The 16,374-nt window shown below is 37.6% G+C and overlaps 1 long non-coding RNA gene across 1 annotated transcript; it reads left to right on the forward strand.

Annotated features, from left to right (window-relative positions):
* Nucleotides 1–8,683: 8,683 nt before the first annotated feature.
* Nucleotides 8,684–15,954, forward strand: LOC116653376. Its single transcript, XR_004307048.1, has 2 exons — nt 8,684–10,349; nt 10,498–15,954. It is a non-coding gene; the product is annotated as an uncharacterized LOC116653376 (long non-coding RNA).
* The last annotated feature ends 420 nt before the right edge of the window (nt 15,955–16,374 follow it).

The raw sequence follows: 16,374 nt of genomic DNA on the forward strand, positions 1-16,374 counted from the left end.
ATATATATATATATATATATATAAGCTAGTTAAGAATTGGGATCATAAAATGTACCTCAGCTGGATCTAACATTTCTTAGTCTGATCTGAATAGCAATCATAGCTATAACACACTATTGCAGTGCACTGAAAATATGTTATTTCCCATCTGGAAATTTGCAGTGATTGCACTTTTTAAAAATTTCCTTCTAACAAGAAGCAATTTTGCAGTCTCAGCTCTGGCAGAATTTATCAAGATGAAATGTTTCTTTACCTTTACTTAAATGATAAATTATGCAAATTGAAAACAGCAATTTAAGGAAACAATTATATAAAGAGAACGGCTTTTCTGATTTCTGAACAGGAAATGCTACAGGATAAAAAAAGCCAACCCTAAATGCTGTTGACATCAATCTATTATAGGAAAAAAGCTCAATACCTTTTTACATTCAAAGACTTCCTGTTTCAGCAGTTGCCAGTAAAAACTGTCCTTGTATAATATCCCTGATGTGAGGCCTTTTAAAATCTAGGAGTGAATAAGTGAAGTTGTACTCCTACTAAAGAAGTGAGGATATTGGTATTGAAAAGGCGTAATATAGCAAATTACTTCAAGGGCAGAATAGAAAGCAGACTTAATTTACTTTTTTACATTTATCAGTTTCCATAGGATTTGCAGCTCTTTGCTAATAGTGTCAAAAAGCCCATTGCTTGCTGACCACATGCCCATTGGTGGGGTTTCTGCGGAAGCCTGCAGTGCATTTCTTGCACTGGAAAGGTTGTGTGGAGAAGCACAGGACCCTTCAGGGCCTTGTGTGACTGCTAGCACCAGCTGCGATTGCACAGCAAGTCAAGCTCATAAATTAGCATTCACACAGGGGGGAAAACATTTGACTTTGGAAAAATCTGTACACTGGTATTGTGTTCCATATTGTGACCTCTGGGGACATTTTGGAGTCTCTGGTTGCCTCTTCTTAAATAACCCATCTCAGAAGTGTTTATTGTTCTCGCTCCTGCCTTGGATACAAAACTGGATGTGAGCTCTTAAAGTTGAGTATATATATGAGTATATATATATAAAATACATACATATATATATATACACAGAATCAAACAAAAAAATGAAAAAAACAAACAAAAATATTTTGATGGATTCTTTTAAAATATAGCTCCTTATTGTTGACATCTTTTTTTTCATAGGACTCCTGCTACTACATCTTTATTGCATGGTGTGACATGCTGACTGGTGCATTATATGCCTCACAATTTTCTAGTTCTGTCCAAACTGTATTCAGTTTGTCAGTACAGTTTTCTTAGGGAAAGATAGAAAGGTTAATTGAATCACATGCAAATAGATCAAAATAGGAATTTATTTTTAGTATCAGAAAGCTATTTCTGCAAAAGTTTTTCTTCAACTACGATGCTCTACACTTTGCCTTTAATTTTGAACTGCTGCAGCTTTGCTTTACCCCATTGAGAAGATATCTGTGACATGGTGGAGAGAGGTGAGGCCAAAGCAGTATCACCTATACTGACAATTAAAATGGTTCACTTAATTGTCTTCAAAAGACACAGCTAATAATGTTCCTGCCTTTCCTGTTTTGTCAGCCTTCCATCTGTATGACTTTCTGAGCAAATGTGTCAGCAGGAGGTTGACAAAGAGGGCTGTAGTGTAAGGTAGACGTTACAAAAAAAGAAACTGACAACTTGCAGGTGCATTAACTGAAGTGGTGTGGTCAAAGTTCAAATTAAATACAAATGGTATGAATATTAGGCGGTGAGGAATAAGCTTGGGCCTTGCCAACTTAGAAAAGACATCTCTGCTTTACTGAGTTAATGGCTGTTGATTGTGTGCAGTCAACACTGCATTCTGGAGTTGGGTACATGAGTGTCATATGTTCTTGGAAATAGGTTTAACTGATAAATGGTGATATATTATATACATATGTATAAATATGGATATATATATATATAGTCAGAATTGTGCTTATTATGACAAGACTTATTATTTAGGTTAGTGTCTATGTTGTCTTTATGATTAGCTGCCAAATCTTAATAGACACTGAAAGTTGATTTTACTATAGATGCTTACATATATTTTTCTTTGGTCTTACCCTTCCCCATTTCCTAATACCTTTTATTTTTATACCAGATTTACCTTTGTATAGAGAGACAGCATGGTAAGTACTGGAAACGTGGTAAAAGATCAGGTAGTAGAAAACATTTTGGGATTGAATTAACATGTCAGATCTCTTTAAATTTTGTATGAGCACAGATAGGTCTATAATTAAGATTTTTCAATTAGCAGACTAATCTGTGAGAGATATAGAGTGAAGAAAACTGAGATGAAGACAAAATTGAACAAATAAGTTCATTAAATAATGTAAAGGCGACACTTGTCATATTTCTGAAGGAAAGAAAAGAATGATTGGGAATCTGAGATCCAAAGTATTGGGAAAAAATCTCCAGTCAATGACAAAAATACTGTCAGAATTTGGGGAATGAGGTAGAGTGCCTTCAGATGGTCAAGGAAAGGCCGAGGATTTAAACAAACAGCCTTGGATTTCAGAAAATTATAAAATCATATAATGGATTAGGTTGCAAGGGACCTTAAAGTCCATTTAGTTCCAACTCTGCCATAGGCAGCACTGCCACCCATCACTTTACACCACTTCAGGCTGCCCAGGGTCCCATCCAACCTGCCTTGGAGACCTTCAGGGATGGGGCATCCACAGCCTCTCTGAGCAACTTGTGCCAGTGCCTCACTACCCTCTGAGTAAAATATTTCTTCCTGGCAACCAATCTGAATTTCCCCTTGTTTAGTTTAAATCCCTTCCCCCTTGTCCTGTGAGAATTAGATGAATAGGGAAGAAGAATTACAAGCAGTCAGCCTGAGATGGAAAGGAAATTAAAACAAATAGAAGACTTTTTGCTCAGTAAATAATGACAAGATAATGATACTTAACATATTTCTTCATCTTTCTACTGTTTTAAAACAATAAAAAATGGAAATACTCATAGAATCAAAGATTGGCTAAAATGAATCAGTTATTAAGAGGATTCACTAACTGGACAAGAGTAAGAAGGAAAGAAAATTAATAAAGTAGGTTTGTTAATTTTTAGGAAGTTAATGGTTCAAAAAAAAATAGCTGAGAATTCAGAATCTCTAATGAAATAAATTAAAAATAGAGGATGTTAAGCTCCATAAAAACGGTTTGTTAAAAATTAGCTTTGCTCATTTCTATGTTTCCAATGGAGAAATCAAGTGGGGATTAAACAAAACAACAACAACAAAGATAAACATGATATTTTGAATATTTAAAGTAGCTTGGGGGCTGCGAGTAATAAAACTGTAGACGTACCTATTTAGCTTTTAGTGGGAAGATGTTTCTGCTTGTATGTGTTCTGCCTCTGATTAATAAACTGTGTAATTGTTCTGGGATTGTGTGATACCTGAGCTCAGAGCACTGCTGGGATGGGAGATGCCCAATGAAATTGAGGTCTGTTATGGGAGTTTTCCCTGTGGCATTGCCCCTGTGAAATGTGTTTGATCCAGAGTGAATTACATAAATTGAGACCTGTTTGAAGCAGGCTGCCTTCAAGGTGGCGGTGGGGTAGTGTCTGTGGCATCTCCTATGGATTTGGCTGGGAACTGGGCATTGAGCTGCATGGGCTGAAGCAAATGTTTGCAAGAGTAGGAGAATGACAGTGCAGATTTTGGGGGGTGTTAAAGGGATATGAGCACCTTCAGGTTTTGAGTGTTGCTGTGTGCCGTTATATTGTGAAAACCTGAGTTAGCTAAGGCTTGTTGTAGGGCCTGCCCACCTCTCCTTGTACATCTCAAGTCAGTAGTTTCCAATGCATCAGAAGCTGCTAATGTGACTTCACAGCATTCACTATGAAACAGGCAAAAATGTGTAAGCAGGCTTCATTTTGTTAGCAAGGGATGTATGGTGAGAGATCACATCAAAGCTAGGGCCAGAATTAGTGCAATAATCTTAGCACCATTTCCTGCCAGCTGTAACTCCAGGACCCCAGAAAAATACGTATGGATGGGCAATTCTGATACAATGACCTTACAGGTTGTTCACCGATTTCATTTATTTATTTATTTATTATGGGGGGTTATTATTCTTTTTATCTATTCTTCTATAAATCCTCATTTGTAGTGTTCAGTCCTGTGCAGCAGTTCTCTGTTGCGTAGTGCCTTGCCAGCCCTTCCCCTCTCTGTACTGTGCACCTGTGTGTCCCATATATGCCTCCAGTGCTCCCATCAGTCTGTTCTCTCTTTCTTCTCTGCTGTGCTGTGTACCCCCTGCAGTTTAATCAGATGTATGTTGATCATAGGAATCTTCATGTTCTTTTGTTTGAAGCATCTCGGCAGAGTTCTCTGCTTTTTTCTTCCTGCCTGACAGTTACACTCATTGCTTTGTCATCCCAGTCAGTGGGAGTGCAAGAACTAGCAGCATCCTGGCATTCCTGTGGAAGGCGCACACTGGAGAGCATTTTCTGTCACGATGTTCAAAACAAACATCTACTGCAATGCAGCTGTTTGAGCTCTGCTTGCTCTCGCTACTATTTTTGTTTGCAGTTCAATACGCTTTCTTAAACCTTTTTTTGTAAGTGCAGATACATGCTGCAAGCTGATAGCTGCTCAGGGAGCAGCCTGCCTCGGCAAACAGGCATCTTTTTTTCAGTGTGTCAACAGGCAGTTGTTTAAGCAGTGTTTTCTCCCCCAGTTTGTATTAGTCTGGCCCAATGTCTAAATAATCTTTTTGTTTGTCTTTACCTGAGGAGGTTGTGTGAGAGTCCAGAGTGGTGAGCTTACCGATTGATCCACGTAGCCCTGGATCAGATGATTTTTAGTTGCTCAACCTCTTATGCTCTTTTAGGGTTATATTAGAATATTAATAATTCCAGAACCAGGATCATGCAGTTGATATTGTTCCCATGAGCAATCTACCACTCAGTAAAAACTGATGCTGATATCTCAGAGGCAGTAACTTGCCAATATTCATCTTGTTTCTATTCCCCTGTACAGCAGCATGTCTATATCTTGTCAGGAGAAAAGCTACTGCTCTGCTGTTTCCCCAGCCAAGATCATTTCAAATTAACACATCTTGTTATATGCACACCCAGGGCCTCATTTGTAATCATCCTTCAAAACAGCAGTTTGTTCTGTAATTAACTTGTATGGTTTATACTGCATATGAATGCTTCAGTTCTTCCTGCAAAACAATCTGCTGTTTTGCAAATGGTCTGAAATATTTTTCATTGAGAATATTTTTTAATTTGTTCATTACAATAGCAAGAGAATACCTGGAAGGTGCTTAGTTTGTTTTAACCAAGTTCTAAATCCTGGAAGATAAATGTTTGCCTCTTTCAAAGAATGTGACCTGCTAAAATGAATCTTTCCGTATCATGTCTGGAAGTGCTTTGCCAAACAGAAATAGCTGTAGGAGTACTTAAAATACTTAGTATGACTATAAATAAGCGCTGCAGTCTGGCATGGAATTAATTATTATTACTATTATTATTATTATTATTTAGGAGGCTTTGGCTCCTCCCTTCCTACTACACTTAGTAGTAGGTCAGCTACAACTACGGCCAATGAGAAATTGCTGGGAGGTAAGATTTCACTTCAAGATGCAGTGCAGTGCCTGGACTGCTTGAGCATTTCCCTCTGCACTAAGCTATATGATCTCCTACCTAAAATAAATGTTTCTTCCATCCAGTTTCCTCTGGATCAGCCAGAGAACTCTGCTTCATTCGGCATTTTGCTGGGGAGAATAGGGGAAGGTGTAGGTTGCAAGGAGTGAAAATTAGAGAAACTTGTAAAGTGCAGGGCACTCTGCCTTCATTGGATTGCATAGGCGGGGCGTGTTGCTGGACAGCTTTCCCAGGGAGGTTTGTTCTGAAACTTTCTCAGTGGTGGAAATGTTCTCACAAGTTTAAAAGGATTTGTCCCAAAGAAGAGTAGTAACTTGCAGAGGGAAGAGAGGTTTAGAGTATCACTTATAGGAACAGTTTTTGGGACTGGGAGGGAGAGGTGGATAAAAGCAAGGAGTCTTTCTTTTGAAGGATCTAGAGGCACTGTACTACCACAGAAGGAAGGGCAAGCAATTTTCTTTTGTTCACGTTAATAGGAATTGATCTGATCCTTTGCTTTTGGTGAAAAGTGGGGCAGCTGGGAATTTTTGATTCCAGGAGTTGTGATACTTATTGAGTTGACTGGTAAAAGAAATGAGCAAAGCATCCCCACTGCTCTGTACCTTCTTTTCTGGATGGTGTCATAGGCTTTGTGGGTAGCATTATCCTGGGAGCAGAAGGAAAGAATGTTTGGGAAAGAGGGTGGAGGTAAAACATGGGTCAGGAGCCTCAAGCAACACAAGCCTATTCCCATAGAGAGCAGTATCCTTTAATCAGATTTGGGGTGACACCAACGTGGCTGTGGTAGGCTGCCTCTACCCAAACGTGGCTATTTTGTTTGCAAAGCCCTGGTATCTTAAGGAGTGCAAACATCTAGTTTGTCTTTTTTTGTTTTTCCCTGAGCATTCACAGTTTGCTCTGGGCACTTGCAGCATTTGGGAAGAATATCACTCTGATTTGTTGCCTGCAAGAGAGTCTAATTAAAACAAGAGAGCAGGATGGGAAGTGATGACACACAGTGCAGCTGAGCTGCTCCCAAAGATGAACATGGCAGCTGCAGTTTTCATCATTTGCAAAGCCTCAGCCAACACGTTGGCCCACAGAGTTAAAATAAATGTCTAATTATGTTGTTTAATCATTGCAGTTCCAAATTCGTGCTTGCAAAGGACTGTAAAAGATAGGAGTGAAACAGCACAAGGGCTGTGATCGCAGAAGTGGCCTGCCAGTGAATCTGAAATTAGGATGTTTTTTCTGAGTCAGATTGCTCCCTGCCCCTCACGATGGTCAAGCTGCAGAGGAACAACTCTCTGTGCCTGACCAGGCTGCAGACCTGTCCCCAGCTCTGCCTCACCTGCACTGCTTGGCAGCACCATGATAATTAGCTGCAGAGCAGTGAGCCCTGCAGGTGCTGAGAGCAAAGACAGGGAATGACTTCAAAGGTGTTTACTATTTTTATTTTTAATCCTGTAGTGAAGCTATAAAAGAAATATCTAATCACTGCTGTCCTGATCCAGTAATATGTTATGTATGGAGAGACACTGCTCTGGAGCAGTTTTGGCTGAGGTGGTTTTTGAGTTTCATTGTGACTTTCTGAGAGGGAGCAAATTAGAACATTAGACCTGGTCGTTAAAGGTGAATGGGGGACATACCAGTGTCAAGTGGGGGACTGAGAGCCTCATGTCAAAACAGCATCCTGGGAAGTGAAATATGTTAAACCTAAATCTAGTCTGGGGCACAGGGAGTCCCTTTTCACCCACAGCATAGGCAAATTCTCTAGAACAAATTGATGAGTACTACTGGGTTAAGCCTCTTTGTAGCTCTATCCCACATCTGCTAAAATATTTACAAGTAAAAGACATTAATACATCTAGATTAATGTGTCTGCTTTGTACAAGCTTATGTTTGTTAAACTATTTGTGAGTTGACTGTTAGTCTAGATTACTGTTACAAAGGGCACTGGGACCGAGGTGACTTAATGTTCCCACTGACTGTGCACGTTTGCTTAAGCAGTAGCCCACTGTAACTGTAAGGTGGTAACCTCTATTTGCCTTTCTTCACATGGCTCAATTGCAGCTGATTGTTGAAAACACCATCAAGAAGGAGGAAAAAACAAATGCCCTCATGAAAAATTTTCATCTAAGATTGCTTTTCTTCTCTTCTCCTTAAAGTCTTCCTTTCCTCAGTTGGGGAAATTCTGCACAAGATGAATGAAGGATACTAAAACAGTCAGTGATTCACTTGCTGTTAACTGGTGTGATGAAGAGAGCATGTCTGAGTTTAGGAAATACTTACAGCCAACAGTTTTCAGTCATCAAGACCATGACTAATGCACAAAGAAACTGTGACTGCAGCTGATGAACTTGGTGACCTCTCTTGAGAACAAGATTTTGTTTAATTTTAGTTCCCACAAATTAAATCTCATGTGTCTATATCGATACTTAAGCTTTATCTATTCCAAAGTAGTTGTAAGAGAAGGAGAAAATGAAACCTTAAATTCTAAGAAGCGAGGCATACTCGCAATCCAAACGGCTTGTTTGAAAGAGCCACATTTTTATTCTAAAGGGGTTTTCTGTAATAAGACATTAACTATTGCAATGAGAAATTGTTTAGAGAGGAAAAAGATTTGTCCCTAGAGTTCAGTGTCACTTTGCTGCTGATTTCTGTTTAGCTAATTTAATACTCCCATTTACTAACAGTGATTGCATACTACAGTCAACTAGAAAGCCAATTGATTTCTTCATGTTTCTTTTGGAGCGCAAGGTCAGTCAGCTGTACTCTTCCTTTTCCCATCAAGGCTTCCCCATTTTAACTCTTTATTTCTTCCTCAGACTAATGCTTTTTGTAATTAGTCTTTTTCTCAATAATATACTAAAATCTCCTAAATGTCTGGAACCTTTGATGCAACACTTTGAGATAATACAAACACTTGGTAATTCCAGAATTCGTTTGCAGTCCAGACAAATAAAAGGGCCAGGCACAATCTCTGGACATGCAGTGGTTGTTGTTAGGTTTGTGCTGGAGCTTTTACTTTTCCTGCTGTTGGCTGCTGCATATTTCTGTCGCGTTTAGTCACAGAGGAAGATGAAAGTATTTTCAAGCACTGTTTTTAAACAAAATTAGGAGATGTGTTACAATGTAATTATTGAGGAGAAGCCTTAAAGACTAATTGGGAAATAATCTGAAGACAAAACTGAGGGGAAAAAGAATATTTCCCTGCCAACAGACGCACAAAGCACTTCAATAATAAGGAACGTTGAAAGATTGAATAAGACCCTTGGCAATTAGAAACCTTCATGTGGTGAGCTCCTCTATTTGAGTTGTTAATGCTGAAGATTAGCATCAGCTGACGTCTAAAACGTTTTTATCCACACACATTTTCAAGAACCTTTGCATTCTTAAACTAATGGTTTTTTTGTTGTTGTTGTTCAACCATTTAGTTTCAGAGCCTTAAAAAAAAGGCTTTCTGGAAAGCCTACATAGAAAAAACAAGTAAGTTTCATTTCTTTTGTTCTCGTCTGATCATATGGGGTGATAATATGATGATTACCTAGAAATGTTGATACCCATCTGAGAGTGGTAAGAATTTAAATGAGTGATTTTTTAGTTCTTGTAACCTGGAAACAGCGTAGAGTAGAATTTGATAAAATGCACAGATTAGAACAAAATGGAATTACACATGTTTAGCTGCTCTAGGGTTTATGAAGCTTGCTAGTTCCTTTTTTTTTCCCCCTCATGCAAAAATGTAAGTAGTATTTTATTCTCACAGATATTTCTAGTTTTATTGAGGTCTATTTTTTAATTATTTAAACTGTACTATCTGTAAATGGTCACTAGCCTTTATCCAGACACCAGCCTCATTTCCTTGGTATCTTTTTCTATAATCTGAAGTAAATCCAAAGTGGTATTTTATTTTTCACTCTTTTGTGAATTCATTTTCAACAAAAGGATCGAAATAACTCCTGGGTCTTATGACAAGGGTAGAATCAATGCAATTACTGAGTTATGAAAGGATATTAAAATATACCACAATGACTGCAACTCAGTAAAATCTGCAATCTGATCCCCAACTAATAAGAAGTTGAAGGGAGCTGAAAAACATTAAGCATGGTTTTCCGATTGTGAGTTTTCACATGGGTGCATGGAGGAAGGTCATCAATCAACACACTGCATGTTAGTCCTCTGTTGATGAGGATGTACTTTCTGACTTTTGAAGACTTAGGCTTACCTCTGTCTACTGTAAATTGGACTGAAGGCATCAGTGACTGAAACTAAGTCTGGTGTTGTAAGATGTGCTGTGATGCATATCTATTACTAAAACTCCATGATGTTCACCAGGTTTCAGTTCATCTCCCTTCTCTTTGAAGGCACATTGCTTACCAGATGCAATAAGCGTTAGACCACTAGACCTGATATTTTGTGCTGCCTCTGGGCCCAGAAAGATAAGCACACTTCCAGCGACAGCAATCTGCTTTAACCTTTTAATGTTTATTCAAGGGAGGACTGGAATTGAACTCTTACAGTGTGTGTACTTAAAAAATACTTCATCTAAACCTGTGACAGCATTAAATTTTTAAGCTGATTATCCCGTGTTGGTTTTTTGTTTGTTTGTTTGTTTGTTTTTTTCCAACCATCTTGTTAGGCAGTGGATATATTCATGTTCCTTCAATTTCACAGGATTGTCAGCAGCACAGTGGGTCATCCTTCAAGTGTCAGAACAGCAAAAGGTGAGATTTTTCAAGGCAAGTACAGAATTAAGCTAGTGAAGAGAAGCTGAAAGCTGTTACCATAAGGACAGCTTTTTCTTCACTATCTGTGCTTGAAAATGCTGTGGATCATGTTTTAAAATTTTAATATATATTTCTTTATTTTTAGGAGGAGGCTGCCAAAACTGGGAATGGAGAATGAAATTAAGAACAGAGTGTAATGTAGGCAGGCTTCTTTTATGCCAGCCTAGATAATCCTGTTGCTTGTAATGCAGCGTACTGCCACTGAAAGACAAATATTCCTCTCCTACTTTTCATTGAAGATTTGTTTTTAAATAACATTGAGACTTTAGAGTTTTTGCGGAATCTCAGTACTTTGAGCATCTCTGGTACTTCAGTGAAACCACAAGCTACCATTCAATTTTTAAAAATTCCTCTTTGGGTTTGGCTGTTGGCTTTCCTGGCTTAACATGTTGTGCAGATGCTGAGTCTATTTCAAGCCTAAATGTGTACTTTCATAGCTAAGCTGGGTGCTCTGCAAATGAAATGCTCAATTAAACACGAGGCAGGAGGCTGCCATTGGTGCATGCAGTATTTCTCCTTGAAATCAGTTGTGGAAATTGCCACATAGCTCTAACCTTCTAGTTGCTTTTTTATCAGTCCCACAGTGGTGACTGAGCCAATTTCAATTTAACATTCAACTTAAACCACTCATGTAGTCATGGCTGTAGATGCACATTGCTTAGATTCTTAAGCTAAAATAAATCAGTTTGGTAGCAATAGTGTGGTAGCTCTCAGATGTGCAAGGCATCACTAAAAAGGATACAAAACTTAACCAGTACCTGTTTGGGCATAGATACAATAGGGATTTAATTGCCTAGAAATTAGGCTTTGCAGCACTCTGCTTAACTCTAGAAACAAGTAAGACCTTATAAGGAATGAAGTACTCTTGGATAAAGTGCAATCTGGATATAGAAGCAGACTTTATAAATTTTGCTCTATTTGTTTTTGTCTGTCTTATTTAAATAATAACCAAACTTAAATGCACAAAAAGTTCAAATTTTGAATGAAATTTGAATGCAATTAGTAACGCCACTGTGAATTTTCTAAATATATTGCTGAGTAGAATACCAATTAAATATTTTCAATTTATTTTTTTCCAGAATTCAATGTCCTTGGTTAGCTTAACTTATTTAGAAACAATTTTTGTTCTTCAGCATGAAGTAAAACTGTGACCATAGATCTTATAGAGCTGAACAGTCTATTTAGCAAGTTTTCTATTTCAAGATTCAGGAGCCTTAAAATTATGGATGCACTGTCTGGAATGATATATAAGCTTTCTGCAGAATGCTTGCCTTTATGAACTGTGTTTCTTTAAGATTTTTTTTTATTTAAAACATAGCTTGTTCCGTTTTACTTAGGTGCATGAATTACATGTTGCAGTAGCAATAATGCACTTCAGGCAATTCATTTCCAGTTGAGTTTTGCTTTGCCTGAGTGCTTAAAAAGCCACTGGCTTCCCATCTTGTACCTTCTAATGCCCCCTGCTGTGTGCAGTAACCATTGGAGAAATTCACTGTTTGTCATAGCTTATTGGTTCTTTTTTTTTTCTTTTTTTTTTTTTCTTATTGTTTTTTTTCTTTTCTTCCCATGAAAGCCATCCTACGGGGAGAAATTGGTAATGGAATTCACTATCTCATAAAAAGAAGCATTAACATAGAGAAAGAAGAAGAATATTCTGTGTCATACTTGGTGAAATGTGATGTGGATATAAATTTAGAACATGCCATGTCTTCTTAAAAAATCCCATCTGGTGATCTCTGCCTTTGGGAACTGAATGCGTTGCAGAGAGCCTCAGGTGGCATGGGACACTGAGGAGATGTCCACCGACTGTGATGTAAACATGGTTGTTCAAGAACATCCTAAGTCTCAGCATGGCGTTTTGCCCTCAGATCTCTTTTTCCTTGACTAAATAAGTTAATGGATGTACCTCAAGGTACTCCACAATCAATCCTGAGGAGAATGAAAGTCAATGAGTCCCACTCAGAAATGACCACGGAGAATCTTATTGCTTCTTTTTATTTAAACTTTTCCTTCATTTGGCATTAGAAAGGAAGATATTTAAGTCAGGAGCTGATCTGTACCACAGAAGAAAGTGTGTTGGTAGGAAAGCACATAAGAGCCAAGAATGGACACAGCTGATATCTAAAGGGTGGTAAGTAAGTCAGTAGGACTGTGAGCTGACACAGATCTGTGTGATGCCAGATCTAGATTATAACTCTTGGGGTTTATCTGCTTATCTTGACAGATCAACTTCCAATTCATTTGAAAGTCAATTACTCTCACACAATCCTCCAAAGTGCCATGTCAATATATTTTATGTACCGAAGTAAAAACATAGGTATTTATTGGGTGCACCTATAGGATAGGATGTGGTGATAGAATCTTGTTTTGGGGAAAAGAGGTAGGTATAGAGATTCAGTCATGCCATCAGGATGAGGAACATTTAGGGTAGATACTTTCAGCAATATTAAGACTTTCAAATCTGTTCTCTCATAGGGAAATGCCTTCCTGGGCATAAGATATCTCTTCGGTTAGATCTGTGCCTTTGTGAAAGAGCAAACTAAAGGTTTAAGGATGTCAGAGCAGAAAGGAATATTTTGACTTTTGGTGTATCTAGTCAGTTTTACAAGTAGAAGTGATCTGTCTCTCCAGACTTCATGCTGGCTGAAGTTGAGGCAGCTCCAAGTCAAAACCCAAGGCTACTAAATAATCTGAAGGGCAGGTTATTAGGTTGGGCCCACTGCCATGTCAAGGAAACATCTAACTCGCTGAGGTAGCAGGCAGGCACTCTAGCTGAAGAACAAGGACACCTAGATTTAGGGTGTCAGGAGAAGGTCTTGGTTTTCAGTCAGCAAGCTTATTTCTAGGTTTGTATCCTCTTCTTTGTCCATATCACATAAATAAAAATGAGTTTGGATTAATCTCAGCATGAACAGAACCAAGCTGTGGCAACAGACAGTCTGAATTTCTCTTTTATTTCTTCTCATAGTGATATCACTATTGACCTTTCACGTATTTATAGCTTTGTAAGTTAATTACTTATCTTCAGGTCATATCACATATTGTGCATTGACTGCAAATTGATTTTTTTCTTGTTGAGCAACCCTAACTTTTAAAAACAAAGCTATTGCAGAGTTTTATTCCAAGACATTATTTCCTCACTTAGGGATAGCTTGTATGGTACATTGCCTTGTTTTTCTTTCATGATCATTTTAGATCATTAAATTGTTGTATATTTAGTTGATTAGCAGATTATTTTGTTTTAGGCTTACACATTTTTGCCAAACAACAGGAAACTCTAACATGTAAAATATTAATATCTTTATTTCTTTTCAAATGATCTGTGCATTAACATTCCATGAATAACCCAATTTTCCCTTTGGGTTGATAAGTAGTCAAATACTTCCACTAGGTGCATTTTTATTTTATCATTCAGAATGTGAATGTATTTAAATTTGACAGGCGGTTTATTGGTGGTGAATTGATGTTAAATATATGAGTGTTTGCCTAATTTAGTTTGATAAATCTCATCTTCAGTGCTACAAAATAATAGCTTGAGCAACCACCAAGACAAAAAAACTCACAACAGGCTCATAGGCTCACATATTGTGGTGGTATACTAATTTAGGCTGTGTCAGCATCTTCCACCAGGAACCAAGGAGAGATTCCAGCTACTGAACTCTAGAACTTTAAAATACTATTTATTTCTAGTAAGAAACTCTAAAGAATATGTGAATGCACGTACAGTCTCACTTTGCAGTTTCTTGGTGTTCAGTAGCAAAAATGTTATAATGTGACATCTCTACAAATTTCATATGTAATTCCACACATACACATTCCTCATAAAACTGCGTTCATCTACACTAGTTATTTATACCAAAGGTTCAGAATCTTTGCAACTGTCGAAACCATCTCCTTATCTTCAGTATATATGTATACTGATATAGGTTCAGTGTATGTACTGTAATAATTAAATCCAAAGCACAGCATCATGTGAGCCTCTGTGAAGAAAATTAACTCTATCCTCAGCCAAAGCCATGATAACTGTTTGCAAACCCAGTGACCCACTTTCTATTTAGAATAATAGAACAGAAGATTTCGAAAATATTCTTTGTTCATTTGCCTTGCAGAAGGATGTGTCAGGAAGAAATGGTTATTCTGTGCACAATGTTTACAAAGGAAAAGCTAATATGATGTGACAAATTATGTGTAGAACTGGAATGATGAAGTAATTGATCTTCTGGAGATTAGTTTAATTGTTGCTTTTTGTCTTTCATATACAAATAGACAACTGCTTCTATTATAAAATGCTTTGCAGCTCAAAGGGGAAAACTTATTAGCTGCCTTGTTAGCAGAGTTCAGCAAAATGTCACCTTCCCAGTGCAAGGTATTTTTGTATACAGAGTCTAGCAAAGGTAACTGTTTTCACTGCTTGGGCTTCATATACCTACCTATCTGAAACTGAAAGAAGTAGCGCTTACAATTCAGATCTTCCTATGGAAATGTATTTTTAATTCACTGGATAAAGTCTAACTCAGATTGATGCCACCTACATTATCAGCATGTTCAAAATCTGTGTAGATTTATATGGAATGTACTTACTGTTGTTTTAAGAAATTGTAACCATCAGTAAGGGCCTTTGAGAAAGGGTAAGTGTACTTAAAGACAGTAATCATTTCAGGAATTAAGGATGTTAACATTTCCTTAAAATACCTTTTCTTTTTGTGCTCATGCAACCGTCTATCACACTGGGTAATGTGTCTGTATTACTTTCTGGTCTGAAAACTCTTTATTCCTATTTCCTTGATTTGCTAAAAAAAGAAAGATATTAGCTAGCAAGGGAAAACGATCTTTTTAGAGAACGTTTCTACAGGGAATAGTGTTGCCTCAGTCTTCCCTTTGGATGGCATTTTTTGCTCCTCAGCCTCTTGCTTCCATCTTTCTGTTAAGAAAACATTTACAATTGAAAAAGAAAAAGCTGGAAAGAGAAACAAAGGTCAAGCAATGGAATCTCTTCAGTTCTCCTATCAACGTTTATGATATCCTGTGGTCTATGTCAACCCATGGTGGACCATGCCAGTTTGTCTGTGGGCCTCCAAGCTGAACTGACAAACCTAGTGTTTATCCTCAACATTGTTCGCATATTTACATTAGATGTGCATGATAGTGAGAGTGTGCTTGTTTTAAAAGGAATAGAGAGGCTGAAGACAAAACAAGTAATAAGTTATCTTGTCTGAGCTGTGTCCTTAACACTGTTCTATGATATTATTCCCAAAGGACATAAAAGTCCCCTAAAGATTAGAATGACTTTTCACATTGACAATTCAGTTAAACCTTTGTCAGGTTTCATGCCATACCTTATATCCAAGCACTAACATGCTAAGTTTAAATGTATTCCTCCTCCTAATAATAAAGATTTTATAAAAATAAGTCAGGACTTCTTGCTACACAGATAACCATACTTCCCCTCTCTTAAATCTAACATAATAAAACTGTTTTATTTTTATTTTTTGTTTGCTTCTTAGCATTTCAATAAAATATTGTTCATTGTTGAAACCAAAGATATCCATTTTCTTGTGTGGATTCTCTGCTGCCTATGGATTGAGAACATAGCACATTGTGTGGCTCAGCATTTGCACAGTTTTCCTCCTCTCTCTCTGGTCATCTATAGTTACAGAACATAATATCACCATGGAATTACTGAAAAAATACCAAGATGTAATTAAAAACATAAAAGTATCAGAATATCTTTAAGGTGTTATAGACAAGATACATCATAATGTCTTCATGGTATTGAAGACGGTACCTTCAAGTGCCTACCTCTTGCATCTATCTGATAAATAGCAATGGTTTCAAAATTCAAGAGGGATAAGAGAGAGAGACAAACAAATATATATTTTCACACACAAGCTTGAATTGCATAAACAGCATTTCCTTGAGGTATAGACCAAACATGGGTAGCTTCAGCTTCTCAGTTAAGCAG

This window comes from Coturnix japonica, chromosome 4 (assembly GCF_001577835.2).
Source record: "Coturnix japonica isolate 7356 chromosome 4, Coturnix japonica 2.1, whole genome shotgun sequence".
NCBI classification, from domain to species: Eukaryota; Metazoa; Chordata; class Aves; order Galliformes; family Phasianidae; genus Coturnix; species Coturnix japonica.